The following is an 18,913-nucleotide window of genomic DNA, read 5'->3' as shown; positions in this document are numbered from 1 at the left end:
CAATCGCCAGTATGTCTTCATACTGCACTTTGATCAACTTCATGGCTTCACTAGCTTTTCTTCCCAGTAGCGGGATCCTGTCCTCCTGGTCCACCACTTGAAACTCAAGTCTATATAGTTTATCATTTCTCGGATTTCAGAGTTTGACTTTTGTTGTACATGACAAGTACTTTCTCTGTGTTATCCAATTGTATATTTGGGTTCAACAGTTGCATTGGGATAACATGTAGCACCACAGTCTATCTGAAAGTTAACTAGCTTTTTGTCCAACAACATACCTGCAAAGAGATGTTGACTTTTGCTGTGTGCTTCTTTCACTTGATTTATTGTCTCTTGGTTTTCACTGACGTCTGTTATTGTCATGATGTCCTCACACGACTCACTTGATTCTGAAATTGTGTGTACCGGTCTGCCTTTCTTGTTTTTCTCAAACTTGGACTTGCATTTTGCAGCAAAGCGGTTCTCTTTTCCACATTTCTTACACTTCTTTCCATAGGCTGGACATCTGTGTTTAGCGGGCTAGGCTAACTACAACAAGCAAGCGGCACTTTTCACTCTTCAATGGCTCGGTACTAAATTCCCGGCTGAATTCACGCGATCACTAAGCCTCCATGTTTCATTCTGTTCCGCTTTATCAAACTATACAGAATGGATTATTAAAGCAGTATCATTGCTTACTTTATTTATCACATGTGCATAACAGCATTACAAGTGCCACAAACTAGTTCTCTGTCTGTACGTCACTCACTTCAGTCCGTGCGTCTCACAAATCTGTCCCCTTGTGAACATGACAGGAAAACTAACAATTCACTTGTTACATATTAAATAATTAAGTAAATATAAATCCTTAATTTACCCTTGTAAAGAAATCTCATTGCTCCCTGCTGTCTTTATAACAACGACATCTTTACCTGTGTCGGCCACCGTAGCTTCTCTAAAGGGAGGGGTGAGTGGGGGACTGAGCCGTTCATTGCAATTCGCAACCTCACCGCTAGATGCCACTAAAATTTACACACTGCACCTTTAAGTCATTATACAAAGTTCTTAACATTCCACCTGTATTACCTGCATCTCTCTACAAACAATAACGCTTAGTTACTTCAAAAACAGTGTTAGCATTTTTACGCCCTCATTGCTGAAAAATATAATGCATTTCTCAGCAACAAGAGTTATGAGTTTCCTAATCAAAAATCAGACATGAATAGCCTCTCAAGTTGTATCAACTACTTGAAAACTCTAAGATTATTTTGATACTCATCAGTTCTGGTTGGGTCGGCCATAAACTTTAAACATGGTAGAAGGGACAATTATTGCTTATATATATATATTAGGGCTGGTAATTTAACGCGATAATTAGATTAATTATGGAGAAAAATAACGCGTTAAAATTATGATTGATGCACTTGCCTCACCCCAGACATATGTGGATCATCTGCCAGTTCATACAGTCGTTTGATGATTATTATGAGGCAGGGCAACAACTTACTGCGTGATGGAGCCTAGAAAATGTTCCCAAGATTCAAGATCTGGGGCAAAACGCCCCTTTTTGAAATTTTGTCCCATATTTACATCACATAGTTAAGAAATATCACACGAGAAGTAGGCTAAGTGCAATATCACACGAGTGCAGTTCATTAAGAAGTTAATATTGTGTTATTTTAGACACAATGTTGTCTGTTTTGCTCAATTTTGCCAACCAGAAGATAAAGACTAAGCAGAACTGTTGCTACTGTTCATCTCTGTGCAACACACAGCAGCATTTCATTTCTTAGTCCAGGTTTTGAACGAATTTGGTGATTTGTTTGTTGGGTTGTTGAATTGTGCTTTTGCTTTGGATTTGGATTTGCTCTGAACGATCGGTGTATGACATCAAAGTACCGCGAGAGCGATTCAAAAGCACAAGGAGTCGTCTGCTCTCTAAGCTCTTGCGGTACTTTGATGTCACACACCGATTGGTCTGATGGTGATGATCTGCTTTAAGTCGAACCTGCCTAATGATTCAAATGAACCATTCATAAAGAACCCTTTACTTCACTCCTGAATGAATCAGCCATTTGAAAGAATCAAATGAATGAATAGATGACTCGATTACTTAATCATTAAGACATTTACCACCACCTACTGGCAGTTTTAGTTTATTATTTAGAGCAGGGGTCTGAAACCTACAGCATTGAATCAGCCATTTGAAACGCCAGAGGGATATCGATGTACCGCGAGCCATAGGAAAACTGCATACTGGCCGTACATTTTGAGGTAATAACTGATAAATACTATTAAAGTGTGAGAATTAACTTGTGCTGGTTTACGGATCGTTAAGGGCTGCACATACTAGGTGCTTCAGATCAAAGCCTCAGTGTCAGCGGTCTCAACAGCGTTAAGATCAGTAATCAAAATGACTGAGATGGCCAATCAAATCAAAGTAGGCGTGGTTTACTGTTCACAGAAGCAGAGGCGTGAAGTGTCAGTTTACTTGGTAAAGAGGCGAGGTAAGATGAAGCTGCAAATCATTTAATATTAGTCAACTTTTAATAATACGTTTTATGATAGAAATGTTAAATGACCGACAGCTATATCCAGTGATGAAAAATTTTCTCAAATATGGCCATTTTGAGAGAGAGAGAGAGGGAGATAGAGATGTGTAAATTGTCTGCGTCTGTCTCTCTCTACAAACAATGAAGCGATTTTGCCCCCTTGTTGTTGAGAAATATAATATAGCGATTCAGTATCGATTAATAAAAGTAGGTCATGGCAGCACTGACAAGTTTATGAGCTTCTGAATGTTACTTTTTGGGTGTTAGGCGCAGTTGTTGACTAAAAAAAGCCAAAAAATGGCTTGCGTCATGCGAAAAAGGTTGCCGACCCCTGATTTGCAGTATCATTTAAAGAAATAATTTCATATTTTTCATAGTAATAATAATGAAATTAAGAATATAAATAATTAAAGTTATAGTTCACCCAACCAAAAATGACAATTCTGTCATCATTTACTCACATGGTCCAAAAGAGTAGGCTATATAAAATCAATTTTATCAAAAAAAATATTTATTGCTGAACCTACTTTTTGTAATGCCTTTTTGATTCTTTACACAACAATGACTTTAAATGATCTTTTGGGAGTAATTTCTTCAAATTTGATGTGCGATTAATTTGATTAATTAATTACCACATCATGTAATTAATTAGATTAAAAATTTTAATTGCTTACCAGCCCTGGCTCATTTTAATTCTGCCGATGGCATTCAAATTATGTTCAATAAGGTGTAATTGTAAGTACTGATAGAGCTGTGCTGCACTCAAACATAGTAGTTTGGCTCTATCGACTCTTCCCCTGCGCTACATTGCTTGGCCCGGCATCTTCCGCATTAGCTAAAGGATGCTTTGCGCTTTAGGTGGTACTTTGAGACTGGAAGACCTCCTACAGTAAACTAATTCTGCATTGCACAGGTTGCAAACAACCTTACCGCCTGTTTCACACATACTCCGTCTGCAGTCGCATTATGTGTTGCATTTTTTTCGCACCCATGTTAGCAGTTCCAGCGTTCACACGGTTGTGGGTCCGTCAGTCGCGTTCCAGGGCTGGTCGTCTGCAGCAGTGCTGCGATCGTTCGTGTATACCGAGTCTATTTTTGCTGTGCTGCATGTGCTGAATTAAAATGACAGTGCATTGTTTGCGGTAAAAATTAACATGGATTGACATGGAAATGCAGTAATTTCAAAATAAATGTATACTAATTAAAGCCTACTGTGTTTCACACGCAGCACATGGGTTTTTGGCTAGGTTTAAAACAAGAAAATGAGCACCTTTAGATAAACGAGGCAACATGATATAGGCCTATGCACTTTTATGGAAGCAGAAAAACAGAGTTCATTAAGAACCGTCTGCGATTGCTTCATGGCTAAAGATTTAAATGCAAAAAGGCACGAGAGTGACTGTTTTCTGTCAGTGGTGCTTTAATTTGGGAAATATTTCGCGATATCCCAACAAGAAACTGCTGCCCAACCTACTTTATGACAAAGAATAATATTATTATAAGTAATAAGGAACAAATTGTTAATGAGATTTAATGATTTTTTGTCAATGTTGGTGCCAGTCTGGCGGGAGATTGAAGAAATTGGAAGTAAAAAGTAGAATGGAAAGAGAGAAGAGTAATGTAAATCAAAATGGAACAAATGGAAAAGAAATAGCTGATATTGTTAAATCATTTAAAAATAAGAAGTCAACTGACTGGAATGATATGGATATGTCTATGGTTAAAAATATTATCGAGTGTGTTGAGAAACCCCTGGTACATATATGCAACTTGTCCCTACAAAAAGGTTTATTTCCTAATAAAATGAAAATTGCTAAAGTTATACCCATATATAAAACTGGAGATATACATACTTTTTTTTTTTCAAATCATAGGCCTGTTTCTTTGCTTTCACAGTTTTCAAAAATATTGGAAAAGTTATTTTATACAAGACTAAATGATTTTGTTGTAAAATGCAATATATTAAGCAATCAACAATATGGGTTTAGAAGTAACAGAACAACCTCACATGCATTAATAGAATTTGTGGAGAAAATATCTAAGGCAATAGAAAATAAACAATACACAGTTGGGGTATTTTTAGATCTTAAAAAAGCATTCGACACTGTTAACCATGATATCCTACTAGAGAAACTGAAAAAATATGGTGTAAGAGGTATGCTCATTCTTGGATAAGTAGTTACTTAGAAAAAAGGTATCAATATGTCCAAATAGATAATTGCAAGTCACAATTGTTGCAAGTGACATGTGGGGTTCCCCAAGGCTCTGTGCTGGGCCATTACTTTCTGTTGTACATCAACGACATATGTGAGGTTTCAAAGTATTAAAACTGATATTATTTTATGGATGATACAAACTTATTTTGTTCTGGGTGACAATCTGAAACAACTTTGGATACAGCCGGAAATAAAAAAAGGCAATTTCGCTAAAAAAATTGGTTTGATTTGAATAAACTAACATTAAATATAAGTAAAACAAAATTTATTGTGTTTGGTAATCGTTTACCGAACACAATAAGTAAATTAATGATTAATGAAATTGAAATAGAAAGGGTAATACGATAAATTAAATTTCTTGGGGTGATAATTGGCTAATGGCTTAAATTGGAAGCCCCCATATATCCTATACTTAAGAACAAGATTTCAAAGTCAATTGCAAATATAAAGTTAGAAGACTTATTAAATGAGAAAAATCATTATATACCTTGTATTGCTCCTAGTGCTTCCATACATTTACTTTATTGTGTGGAAAGTAAGTAAAAGCTCATATAAAACAAATACCAATTCAATATTTATGCTACAAAATAGAGAGAGAGCCATCACGAATAGTAAAGAAAATCAACTATGAGGGGAGCCAACAAACTCCCATTTATTGAACTAAAGGCCTAAAGAGTTTAAAGAATTAGTAGAACTAAAAATATTACAAATTATGTACAAAGCAAACAATCATCAATTGCCAGAAAGTATCCAAGGGTTGTTTACAGAAAGAGAATGTCAACATGATTTAAGGGGAACTTGTATGTTTAAAAAGAACCAAGTGAGGACCAATGCAAAAGGACCATTGTATTTCAGTTAAAGGTGTAATTCTATGGAACAGCTGTCAAGAGGAATTAAAAATATGTGGGTCACTTAGCAAGTTAAAGAAGCTATATAAGAATAAAACACTGAAACTATATGAAACTATTTAAAGAGTGATAAATGAAAGCGGCTTTTTGTTGTATTTTGGATTGTGGAACTGTATTGATTGGCAAAAATAATGTTATTGTAGTCTAGTTATACTAGTTTGTCAACAGTATATTGATGTAAAACAACAGTTTTTTTCTTTATTTTTATTTGTTTATTTATTAAAAAGATGAGATGTTTTTAAAAAGGGTAGGCATTATAAGCAAGAGCTTCAGCCTACACCTGTTCAGACTAATGTAAATATGTTGTTGTACATTAGCTCAATTGTGTTGAACCTAAGTTGTCTGTCTGAAATAAACTAAACTAAAAAAAAAACTAAAAACTAAGAAAAGTAGGCTAATTGTTGTGTTTAAATGTTTTGCCGCTTGCTTGAGCAGCTTATTATACCAAACCAGTCAAATGCATGAATAATATGTTGTTTATATTTATTAAGTTTAAACTAATGTCTATGAATATGAAAGATTGTTACTGTTCTGTGATAAGAGTCACAATATTTTTTGTTATTTATTTAAAATTTTTTACATGGTTTGAAATATAGAATAATGAACAAATGTTGTGTTTGTGGACTAAACAGCCGCGGATCAGTAGTGGACTGCAAACGCGTCCTGTGTGAAAGCACAATGAGTCCGTACAAGGCTTCCTGCACCACATACCTAAATGCACACGGACTGCATAATGCGACTGCAGATGGAGTATGTGTGTGAACAGGCGATAGTCTTGTCGAGGTTTTTTTTGGGAAGCTTGTAATTTCTTTACAGTAGGCATACACACACAGGTTCGAAGACTCATTGTTCTTTCCTCCTACACAGTGCAATTTGTCTAGTAATTTTTATACATCCACGCTAAAACTATCACGTTGAAAGTCATCATAGCTTGCGTGGTATAGACCCAGCTCCCAATCCAACTTTGAGAATAGATTAATGGCGATGTTTATTTTTATACTTCCAATAAGAGTCTTCCACGCTTTTTTTATCGCCTCGATAATGTACAAAGCTTTTTTTTACACAGTTGATAACGCCCAACCAATATATATATGTGTATATATATATATATATATATATATATATATATATATATATATATATATATATATATATATATTATCCTCTTTTATTTGTTGGTAATAACTGATATTTTCACATACTTTCACAATGCGTGCCCGTCCACTAGGCAGCACGTTGCCTGTTAAATGTATTATTCCTATATATACCACCAGCGTTCGTTGAAAGTATTGATGATCTTGTATCGACTTGATACCCAGATTATGTGCCAAAATTATCAGTTATTGGCACTATTAAGAGTTATTTGGCATTTCTAACTAATGTAGGCTGTTACACACCTTGTTTCTATTAGGCCCATGTTACTATTGAAATTACCTTTTTATTAAAGTTTATTGTTGAATTAACATTACAGTTAATTTGCCCCACAATATTACAGCATAACTGATGAATGTTGAGGATAACAAAAGATAAGGCTATTTACACCTCGATTAAAATGTTTTAAAAAATATATTTTAAAAACAATTCTATTATACACCAGTACATTCCATTATAATTAAAATATATCAACTCTGTAGTCATCATTAAAACTCAATGAAATAAAAGCTTTTTATTGGGCCAATTTTAAATAAGCTGAATTTTTTAGAAACAACATTTTTTAACCGCGAAATATGTTTCTTCTCTTTTTTTCATTTATGGCCACAAGAGAAATATTAAAGAGGAATAAATTAAAACAATTAGCTATATACCGTTATCAGCATATGTTGAAGTAGATTCGTCTATTGTCTTTTTAGAGTTATTATCGTATGTTTATTTTGATTAGTTTTCTTGTTGTTTTATGTGGTGTATGTTTATGGTTTTGTTATTTGTTTAATTGTGTTTAAAAGTTATTACCCTCCATGCACCCCACCCCCATATCTAAACCGTAACTGAACCATGAGTTTTTTGTGAACCATTACAACCCCTAATATTTTATATATATATAGTATATATATATATATATATATATATATATATATATATATGAACAATCATTTGAGGCATGTATGTTTTATAACCAGTTAAATAAGCATGCATTTGTCTAAAATTCAAGAATCGTCAACAAGCTGATTATCTAGTATATATATATATATATGGTTATCAACTAGTGGGAATGTTACATTTTTATTCTTTCTGACAACAAAGCACTTGAATGCTTACAAGCTCAGAATCAATCAATTACTTACAATGGGAAATAGGAAGCTTCAGATAGAACCTGAAGGCAGCATTAATGCACACAATGGGCCTTGCCACACACATACACACACTGTCTTATGCTGCCTTCATGTGCTATCAAAATGATCGTACAAGTGAACAGCCTCTCAATTTGTATTTACTACTGGGAAACTAATGGGAATGATAATTTTGATACCTGAGTTTCAGAGTTGGGCAGGCCATAAACTTTACACAAGTTTTTTCCACAACAACTACATCAACTTTTCTTGTCACTAAAGTAGTGCCTATTTACAGGCTATATAAACAGTGAAATAAGCATGTACAAGCTCGTAATCATGACTTGATTGAGGTATGTAACCTTTAGAGGATGCAGCCTCCAAAATGAGATGCAGCTACAGTGGTGTTAAGTAGGGTCACACTGTAAAACTCTAATTTACACATTAAAATAATGTTTAATAGTAATGCAATTTATGATAATTCATCTTATACCAACCTACAGGCAGAAACTTAAATCTGCTAAATCTGTAGTAAAGACTGTAAAGAGATGGACCAACGAAACAGAGCAGGATTTACAAGCTTGTTTTGACCTCACTGGTAAGAGTGTTTTTGAAGCTGCTACCACCGATCTGGACGAACTCACAGAGACCGTAACAACCTATATTAGTTTTTGTGAGGATATATGTATTCCTACCAGGACTTATTTAACATTCAACAACGATAAGCTATGGCTTACAGCAAAACTCAGACATCTTCCGTCCAGGCCAAAGAGGATGCCTACAGAAAATGGGGAACAGAGTGTCTTGTATAATCAGGCCAGGGAACACACTGAACAAAGAGATTAGGAGCTGGCTAAAAGGACCCATATGCTAAAAGAGATGGAAGACCAGTTTACTTCAAATCGACTCAACTTCAGTGTGGAGTGGACTGGAGGAGCCATTACCAACCACAAGACACCATCCCCCTGCAATGAGAGGGCAAAATCAACGATCTGCTAACGCATATGAATGAGTTTTCATTGTAGATATGAAACCCATACCCATTCTGGACCATCTCTCTACACAACCAATTAACACCTCCTGCAATCCCCCTCTCCTCACCTCCTGCACTTCAAATCAGTGAAGATGATGTGCGCCAGGTCTTCAGGAAGAACAAAAGAAGAAAAGCACCAGGCCCAGATGGTGTTACACCAGCCTGTCTGAGAACCTGTGCTGACCAACTGGCCCCCATCTTTTCACAGATCTTCAACAGATCTCTGGAGTTGTGTGAAGTGCCTTCCTGCTTCAAACGCAGCCCACCATCATCCTGTTCCAAAGAAACCCAAGATTACAGGACTTAACAACAACAGACCTGTGGGCTCCTCGTCTGTCGTCATGAAGTTGTTTGAAAAACTGGTTCTGGCTTATCTGAAGGACATCACTGGACCATTACTGGACCCCCTGCAGTTTGTTTACCGAGCAAACAGGTCCGTGGATGATGAAATCAACATGGGATTGCACTTCATCCTGCAACATCTGGACAAAACAGGGACTTATGTGAGGATCCTGTTTGTGGACTTTAGTTCGACTTTTAACACCATCATCCCAACAGCCCTTCAGACCAAACTGGCCCAGCTCTCTGTTCCTAGCTCCTATCTGTAAGTGGATCACCCGCTTTCTGACAGATAGGCAGCAGCTAGTGAGACTGGGGAAATTCATGTCCAACAGCTGCTCCACCAACACTGGTGCCCCTCAGGGATGTGCTCTCTCCCCACTGCTCTTCTCCCTCTACACCAACGACAGCACCTCTAAAGACCCCTCTGTCAAGCTCCTGAAGTTTGCAGACGACACTACAGCCATCAGTCTCATCTAGGGCAGTGACGAATCTGCTTACAGACAAGAGGTTGAGCAGCTGGCTGTCTGGTGCAGTCTTAACAACCTGGAATTGAACACTCTCAAAACAGTGGAGATGATCGTGGACTTCAGGAGAAACCCCCCTGCACTCCCCCCACTCACCATCATGAACAGCACTGTGGCTGCAGTGGATTCATTCAGATTCCTGGGAACCACCATCTCTCAGGACCTGAAGTGGGACAATCACATTCACTCCATTATATAAAAAAGGCCGAACAAAGGTTGTACTTCCTTCGCCAGCTGAGGAAGTTCAACCTGCCACAGGAGCTGCTGAAACAGTTCTACTCAGCCGTCATTGAGTCTGTCCTGTGCACTTCAATAACCTGTGTGGTTTGGTTCAGCTACAAAATCAGACATCAGAAGACTACAGAGAACAGTTCGGACTGCTGAAAGGATTATTGGTGCTCCCCTGCCCACCCTTCAAGAACTGTATACATCCAGAGTGAGGAAAAAGGCTCAGAAAATCATTCTGGATCCCTCACATCCAAGTGACCCCCTTTTTGAACTTTTGCCATCTGGCCGGCGCTTCAGAGCCGCAAATACCAGGACAGTCAGGCACAAGAACAGTTTCTTCACCCAGGCAATCTACCTCATGAACAGTTAAATGTTCCCCACTTATGCAATAAAAATGTGCAATATTCTTATATTTATTTGTTACCCCTCCATCCAAGTACATCTCTGCATCTTACTCTATTCTATTTCATTATCATATATAGCACAACTGTTCATACAATTTATTTATTTGCAATTTGTTTTCTTTTTTTTTTTTTTTTTTCTGTGTGTTGTTGTTGTCTCTGTGTACTGGAACCCTATGTCACTAAAACAAATTCCTTGTACGCGTAAGCATACTTGGCAATAAAGCTCTTTCTGATTCTGATCATTATTGCAAATTTTAGGATTTTGAAAAGTAAAATAAATAAATAAATAAAAACTTAAGAAAAATGTACTATTTGTAAGATAATCAAAAACCGATTTTTATCTGGGGGCTTATTGGCACAGTGGTTAACCAGAAATTTTTTAATTGGGACTTCATGCCCAAAAGGATGCCGACCCCTATGCTAGAGATTTCACTAATGCAGGGCTCTCAAGTCTCACGCATTCACCGTGAGACACACACATTTTAGCCCATTCAAACGCTCTCACGCCACACCTTGTATTTCTCACACTGAGAAATAAGGGATAACTAGTCCTGCTATAATTAATGGACAAATACAGAGGGAAGCTCTCTGCTGAGTTCATAGCTATCTCAGAGTTATACAAAGTTAAATGCTACTACCAGCCAATCAGAAGTTAGAATGTTGTTGTTTCTACGTAAATTAGGTGAGCACATTGCAAGCGCATTTTGTTACTAAGCAACATGGATGTGCGCACACACGGAGTGTAAGTTGGGAGAGCAAGACCAGGTGAAGGCTGTAGCAGCTAACCTTTTTTATTTATTATTTTTTTTAGCATTTTGATTTTACGATTGCTGGATGAAATCAATTGCCTGTGATCAAAGATGGTGAGATCTAATGTTGGGGAATATACCCAAATTCATTCTAAAGTATTATTGATGCAGTCAAAAACTCTCTAGCTGCTTTGCAACCAGAAACTAAGGAAATTACTAGCAATGTTATAACAATGGTTAAATCTGATAAAAGATTTAATTCATCCAAATAAAACAAATTGTTTTATATATTTATTTAAAAAATGTATATAAAAAAAAAAAATTGGCCCCAAGTGAGCCAACTGAACATCAGTGCTCAATGTACATACTATGCACATACAGGTGCTTCTCAATAAATTAGAATTAGATTTCAGCTTGACATGAATCCACAAGTTGGTTAAATGACCATGGTGTTGGTGTGCTTAACAGGCTGGCAAACTCACCAGACCTGAATCCCATAGAGAATCTTTGCATTGAACTTATTTCATACACAAGTTTCACAATTTGAGTTGAATTACTGAAATAAATGAACTTTTCCACAATATTCTAGTTTTATTGAGAAGCAACTGTACATTAGGATTACAGAGCTTGCCCTGAGCATGTATATAAAGCTGTGTGTGTGTGTGTGTGTGTGTGTGTGTGAGTGAGTGAGTGAGTGAGAGAAAGAGAGAGAGAGATATTTAAGTCTATTGTAACTGTTTGTTGCACATTTTGATGCCAGGTCGGCCGATGTATCGGTTTTGCTGATTAAACGGCACTGGTAGTTGATTGCTGGAACAATCGGTTATCTGCAAAAATCTATGCCGATAGTCTTCCGGGTTGCGTCCGTTGCTGAAGCGGCTGAGAAGGGTCTGTTTTCATTGTACAATGTGAGAGTGGCCTCTAGTGGTTGAAATCACTGACAGCACGTGCTATTTGTTTAGACACGTGATGCTGCACTCTGAACAGAGCAAGACAACTTCAGACCTGGATTTTAAATGCAGCTGACAGAAAATCCTCAGAGTGCCATTCACATAGTTTTCTATTAAATTGCATTATATTCGCCCTGAATTGTTTTTAATGTACATAATGAATTGTATATTGTGCATTTTCATCAAAACGTTTGTCTTTCTTTGGCTTTAATAAAGTACGTATGCTTCATTTATAGAGCTATAATATAGATCGCTCTTTCTGTTTGCTCCGGGTTTTTTTTTTTTTAACTTAAATTTTATCTTTTCTTTGTTTTTTTGTTTTGTATTGAACTTGTGTCTGTTTGATGAATAAATAAACTGTTTTAGACTGCTGCTCGAGTTGAACACGATGTGTCTGGAGTGTGTGTGACACAGGTGAGTTCTCCTAGTGTGATGCAGAGTCAGAGACGTTTGGATCCATTTGCAGTATATTTATTAAGAGAATGGTCAGACAGGCAGTAAACAGATAACAACGTCAATTAGGTCAAAGGATATCCAGAATCAGAAACAATACCAGGCAGAGGTCGGGGCAGTCGGCAGTGAATCACAGGCAGTATAAACAATCCAGGCTAAGACATGGTAGGAACAAACACAAGGAAACCGCTCAGAAATGTCAGAATGGGCTAAACAACTGGGCTTGAGGAGTGGCTTCCAGACGCTCTTAAATGAAAACAGCCCAAAGTACAGGTGGGAGGTGGAGCGGAGGCGGAACAGGGGGAGGGATAGAGTGCCAGGTCCATGCGGAAGTGGATGGACCGGGAAGGGAGGGAGGCAGAGCCGGGTGCCTAGGCAGAGCAAAGAGCCAAGGCGGGGCAGGCAAAGCAGGAAGCCAGGGCGGAGCTGAAGAGCACCAGTGAGGATCAGGCAAAGCAGAGAGCCAGGTTGAGACTGGCAAGGCAGGAGCCCACCAGGGCGGCGTAGGAGGAGCAGAAGCCCTCCAGGACAGGGCAGACAAGGCAGAAGCCCACCAGGGTGGAGCAGATGGAACTGGAGCCCACCAGGGCGGAACAGAGGACCCCCACAGCCGAGCAGACGGGACAGAAGCCCACCAGGGCGGAGCAGAGGACCACCACAGTGGAGTCGATGGCACAGGAGAGCAAGTCTGGTTAGGTAGGACTGAAACAGAAAACATAAACAGATTAATGGCGGACTCTGTGACCATGATAAGGCGGGTAGAAAGTTCACAAACAGCCTCCATAGCTGTGACAGGGCAGGAAGAGAGTTCATAGATGGCCTCCGTAGCCGTGACAGGACAGGCAATGAATTTCTGGATGTCCTCCATGGCCGTGACAGGACAGGCAGTGAGTTTGTGGATGTCCTCCATTGCGTGACAGGACAGGCCGTGAGTTCATGGATGGCCTCCGTGGCCATGACAGGACAAGCAGTGGGTTCACAGGTGGGTACAACTGACACCTCTGGAGGTTCTACAGCAGTATCAGCTGCCACCTCTGGAAATATCATAATAGGTGCCGCTTCATCTCCACGAGCGCTCAGTGCTGATGTATGCAGCCCAAATCCTCCATAAAGCAATCCCCATTGTGGAAAGCACTATAGACAGGGGAAAAGTTCAGGAACAGGAGGGCTAGAGTGAATGAGTTTTGGGATACCAGCTGCACCATGCCAGTCTGGGAGACCGAAGAACTGACCTTGATGATCTAGGTGCAGCTGACAGGAAGTGACCTGAGGCGTGACGAGACTCTGGATGAACAGTCGAGACGTGACTTGGTTGTTGATTGATTCATGATTTGATGTGTTGTTGTATTGAAGGTCTGTTGTGGGTTAGCTTTGTGGATACATTGCCACGCACCCAACCTCCTCCCCTTTAGAGCAGTGGTTCTCAAACTTTTTGGTCATTCCCACTTCTTTAGACAAGGGGGAATTATGGTGATGTGTTCAATACTTATTTTACCCGCTGTAAGCAATGAAATGCAAGAACAAGCTTAACGCTCCAATTTATTGAACTAACAAGTAGTATCAGAGTAACAAGTTGTATCTAAAATACGAACTATATACATCAAATAACAGAAAGTTCAAAAATAAAGAAAATAAAAGTGCAGCTGTTATATACATCAAATACATGAAAAAAAATAGGGAAAATAAAAGTGCAGCTGTGTCAAAATTTTTACTAATTTAAAACATAGAAAAGATATAAAAGTGCCACTTTGCAATTTGTAAAAAAAAAAAAAAAAAAAAAAAGGAAGAGAAGTCCATCTCGCAGGTTATCCCTGCATTAGTGGCTGCAATGGGGCCTGTTTTACATTGCACAATCTCCCTCAAAGCGGGCAAATCTGTTAAAAAAAAAAAAGAAAAGGTGATGATTAATTTTGAGATGTTATCTGTGCTTTGTTTTGATTGAAGTTGCCACTCTCAAGTCATGCTCAATGTTCAGCTGAGATCTGTACTAAGATTCTGGGGCTTTAAACCTGAGCCTCAGGGTGGAGTCAGATGTCATCTCAATAAACTGGTCCTCCTCAGCAGACCCAAAATCAGCAGGTGCTGCAGACAGAAGATAAATAAACAGGCTTACTTTTATTTGTCATTGCATTAATAAAATACTAAAGAAATCTGTCTGATAACACCCTATTCCAGTTAGTAAGTAGTATAACATAAATAAAATCTGGTGTATAATTATATGAGGCACATATCCAATAAAATGTCAAAATACCAACCCGTTGCATTGAATGGATCCATAACCCAGGCATACTGAGCACTGTTGTTCGGGAAGTATTTTTGAAACAACTCTTTGAGGGAAGAGATGTGCTGCTTAATACAAGGGATAACTGTGGTGGCTCCAGAATCAGTGTTTTCAGCAACTTCACTCAGGTTCTCAAATACATCTATGTTTTGCTGATCGAGGCATCTGCCCCATACCTCAAGCTTTCGGCCGAATGCATTGATCTTGTCTGCCAGGTGAGGTAGGTGCTTTGTCTTTGCTTTCGAAGTTGAAGATTTTAATTCATTCAGCTTGCCAAACATATCAGCTGAGGTAGGCCAGTTTTAAACAGAAATTGTTCATCACTGAACTTGCTTGCAGCCTCATACATGCACTCCTCCCTCCAAGAACATCCGGACTCCTGCCCTGAGCTCAAAAGACGCCAAGACAGCACTTTGCCACGGAGAGCCGGGATTGCTTCACCCTGAAACAGCACAGATGTGTGATCAGCTCCCATTTCCTCACAAAGTGCGGAGAACAGTCACACTTTCAGGGGTCGGGTTTTGACAAAATTTACCACGCTCACTACTTCTGTCAAAACCTCATTTAATTCAGGGCTGAACTGACTTGACGCTGAAGCTTCCCTGTGAATGACAGTGCGTCCAGTGCGCATCTGGAGCAACTCTCTTTATTAGTGCCTGCAGCCCATTTCTTGACCCTACCATGGTCTGTGCGCCATCAGAGCAAAAGCCCAGACAGTTTTCCCATTTAAGGCCATGTTCTTTGAGGTAACTGTCCATGATCTTAAAAACAGCCTCATCAGCTGTGGCTCTATTTTTATGTATTTGCAAAACAGCAAATCCTCGCATCAGTGACTCAAGCATTCACAAAGTGGACGTAATGAGATGAACAAGCAGCCTTTATTGCTGTCAGTAGCTCATGTCCACTTGTAATGCAAAATGATGCCTTTTCATTTTCTATGTCTATGTGTCGCTGGACAGGGGAATAGCTTTTAATTTTTGCTGCACTTGTCCCTGGCCAAGCATAACTGACACCATGCGTCTAGCTTAGCCGGGAGAATGAGCTGCTCATGCACAGTGTGTGGTTTTTGATTCCTCGTAAATGTGTAAATGAGTGTGCTTTGGTCGCTTTTTAAAAACCTTTATAAATAATCTTGATCTATAACCTGAGATGGGTGCCACCATGTTTCTTTGCGATGCAGTTCAGAGAGTCCTGTCGGTCATCAGTTTCTACCGAAATACATGCAAGAAAGTGGCCGGTGAACTCCGAGAAGAATAGAGTAAACTCTTATAGCTACTCTAATTATGTTTGTCTGGATGTGAATACCACACGCCCGTCAAATTATATTTGAATAGATTGTTATTGCTGCTTCCACAGACATCAGTGTGTATTTTACAAACCCAAAATGTATTGTTTTTACTTTTAGTGCCGCGGATTTAAATAGCTGAAAACCTAAAAATAAACATTTTCATTAGTTTGAAAAAAACACTGCATAGTTGTGATATATGACAGCACTGGAGCTTCGTCCGTATTTGGCTCGTCGCGTATCTGGATGATGGAAGAACAATTTGTATCTGGCAGTTATGTCACATCACTGAACATTCTAAATCCCATATCTAGGACCGTACTCTCAGGGGCACATAAAAATAAAAATCCCATATATGGAACCAAACCGGATACCGGGCTTCTCAAAAAGGTTAAACATTTCATTTGTAACCATGAATATTGGGGAAATGAAACCGAGGGGGCAATAAATCAGATCTGAGTGGGGGGAAATGCCCCTTGCTCCCCTCGCGGGCACCAGGCCTGGTGGTATAGATATGCACTTTCATGAGATGACATGTTGGAATCACACACACACCGCAGACAGTCACTCTCTAGTCTTGTTGCCGGGGTCTTGCTCCAGATTCCGAACGATTTGATTCCCAATGCTACCATAAAGGCATAAAAAGGAAAAAATTCTCCCGCTTACGCGATTAACCCCCTGTCACGCCTCTATTCAAGCACCAGTGGGCGCTCCCCACAGTTTGAGAAATGCTGCTTTAGAGGAAAAAAATTATTTGGGGGTTTCAACACTGTCCTCTGTGCCTCTCCACCACAGTGTGGACGGATTAAAAGTATATTCCCATGATGTCCCTCAACCTGCCATTAAATTCCTCTCCAGGTAACAACAACAATGATTTAGTTGGTTCACTGTCCAAAATGGAACAAGTCCATAAACAAAACTTCATCATAAAGTGGTATTCTGCTATGACAACTCATTACAGGACCGCTGGAACATACTCCCTCTATATAGATACAGGGCCTCCTTGGATCTAAGATGTACTGAAGCTGGTCTACTGGGTCCATGGCTGGAGCTTCTCCTCGACAGGGTGAAACGTGCTGACATAGAAGTGGGAACATACATCTTGGTAAAGCGCATAGGATTACCAGGCTATTGATCCTGGTATGGCTTAAGCCATCTGTGATGCAGAGTCAGAGACGTTCGGATCCATTTGCAGTATATTTATTAAGAAAATGGTCAGACAGGCAGTAATCAGATAACAACGTCAAGTATGTCAAAGGATATCCAGAATCATAACTAATCTTTGACTTTTTTCTAGTGGATGGTCTCATTCTGTTTGTCACACTGTATGCTACAAAACCATGCTGTTTTTTTACAACCAAGACACAGTTTTTTGAACGTAAGTTATTTCATAACAGATACAAACAATACTGTCCCTGAAGAACTGAGATGTAAACAAAGGAATTACCATCCATATTACAATGTTATTGCTTCATTGGACTAAAAGTGCTCTTTGGGATGTGGTTCAGTGGACCCTTCCTTCAACTAAACTGGGATTTACAGCTGTGGATGTGTTTATGACTCGCTATTACGACTATTATGTTATGTTCTGTTTTTTGTTTATTTTTTTTTTTGATTTTTTTTGTTTGTATTGATTTAACAAATATTTTACTTATAAGCTTTCTCCATTGAAAAATAAAGCTTATCTGTCAAGCCGATGCTTGAGGCTTAGAGCTTTTATAATGTTATATAGTTTGTAAAGATTTCATTTTTGTCCCATTTTCATTTAATCTATTCATAAACATTGACATGTGCAAACAAAGAGCTGCTCCAGTGCGCAAGGGTGCTGTAAAAGTAAGGCCCAGGTGCAGGTTAACAGGTTAATGCAAAAGGATGGGAGGAATGGTACGTGGAATTATACTTTAGCCAGGTGCAGGTTAACAGGTTAATGCACAAACATGGGAAAACAGGAACGAGGAATGATAGGATACTGCTACTAGGACACACCTGGAACCAAAATGGACAAAATCAAACACATGGAGTGAAAAAACATCATTGCGACGCGGTCCATGTAATCAAACACATGGAGGGGAAAAACACACAGACACAGGTCCATAACCCTGACAACATGCTATAGAACCAGTAGATACGTTTTTTATTTTATAAGCATTTGGTTTTTTTATTGGTGAAGTTTTGTTATGTTCCTCACAAATTACTGGAATAAGGAAGTATATAATAGCAGGGAAAACAGCGTAGAACAGGAGGCAGAAAATAGAAAACATAATTTCTACCTTTTCATTTATTAAAAAAAAAAACTAAAAAACAATCTAAAAGCATCACATGGCTTCAAAGAACATGCTTAAATAAATAATCAAAGGGGGACAAGTGGATGGTCCGAAGCTAGAACCAAATTTAACAACTGATCATCATCAGATATTTTAAAACCCAGTGTGAAATACTTTTAAAAAATAATTCCAAGATAATAGTAAAAAAAAGTGTACTAATGCATACATGTTAAACAGATTTTGCTAGATTAAAAGCAATCAATAAAGCTAAGGGGAGGGTGTGTTACAGCTGTTGAGAAGATTAGAAAATGTGTAAAAAAAAGTGTTATCTACGGTGAGGACCGCCACTGTTGACATAAAGAAAGGTGTGCAGTGAAATTGTATCTTTAGCCAATTTGTCAAACCCAGTGGATTCAATCTGATTTGTATTTTTATACGTATCAACAAACCTCATCTTCTGTTTTAATCTGGCAGCGCA

This window comes from Cyprinus carpio, chromosome B4 (genome assembly GCF_018340385.1).
Source record: "Cyprinus carpio isolate SPL01 chromosome B4, ASM1834038v1, whole genome shotgun sequence".
In the NCBI taxonomy this organism is placed as follows: domain Eukaryota; kingdom Metazoa; phylum Chordata; class Actinopteri; order Cypriniformes; family Cyprinidae; genus Cyprinus; species Cyprinus carpio.
The sequence above is the reverse complement of the archived record's forward strand: the minus strand, read 5'-3'. Positions refer to the sequence as shown.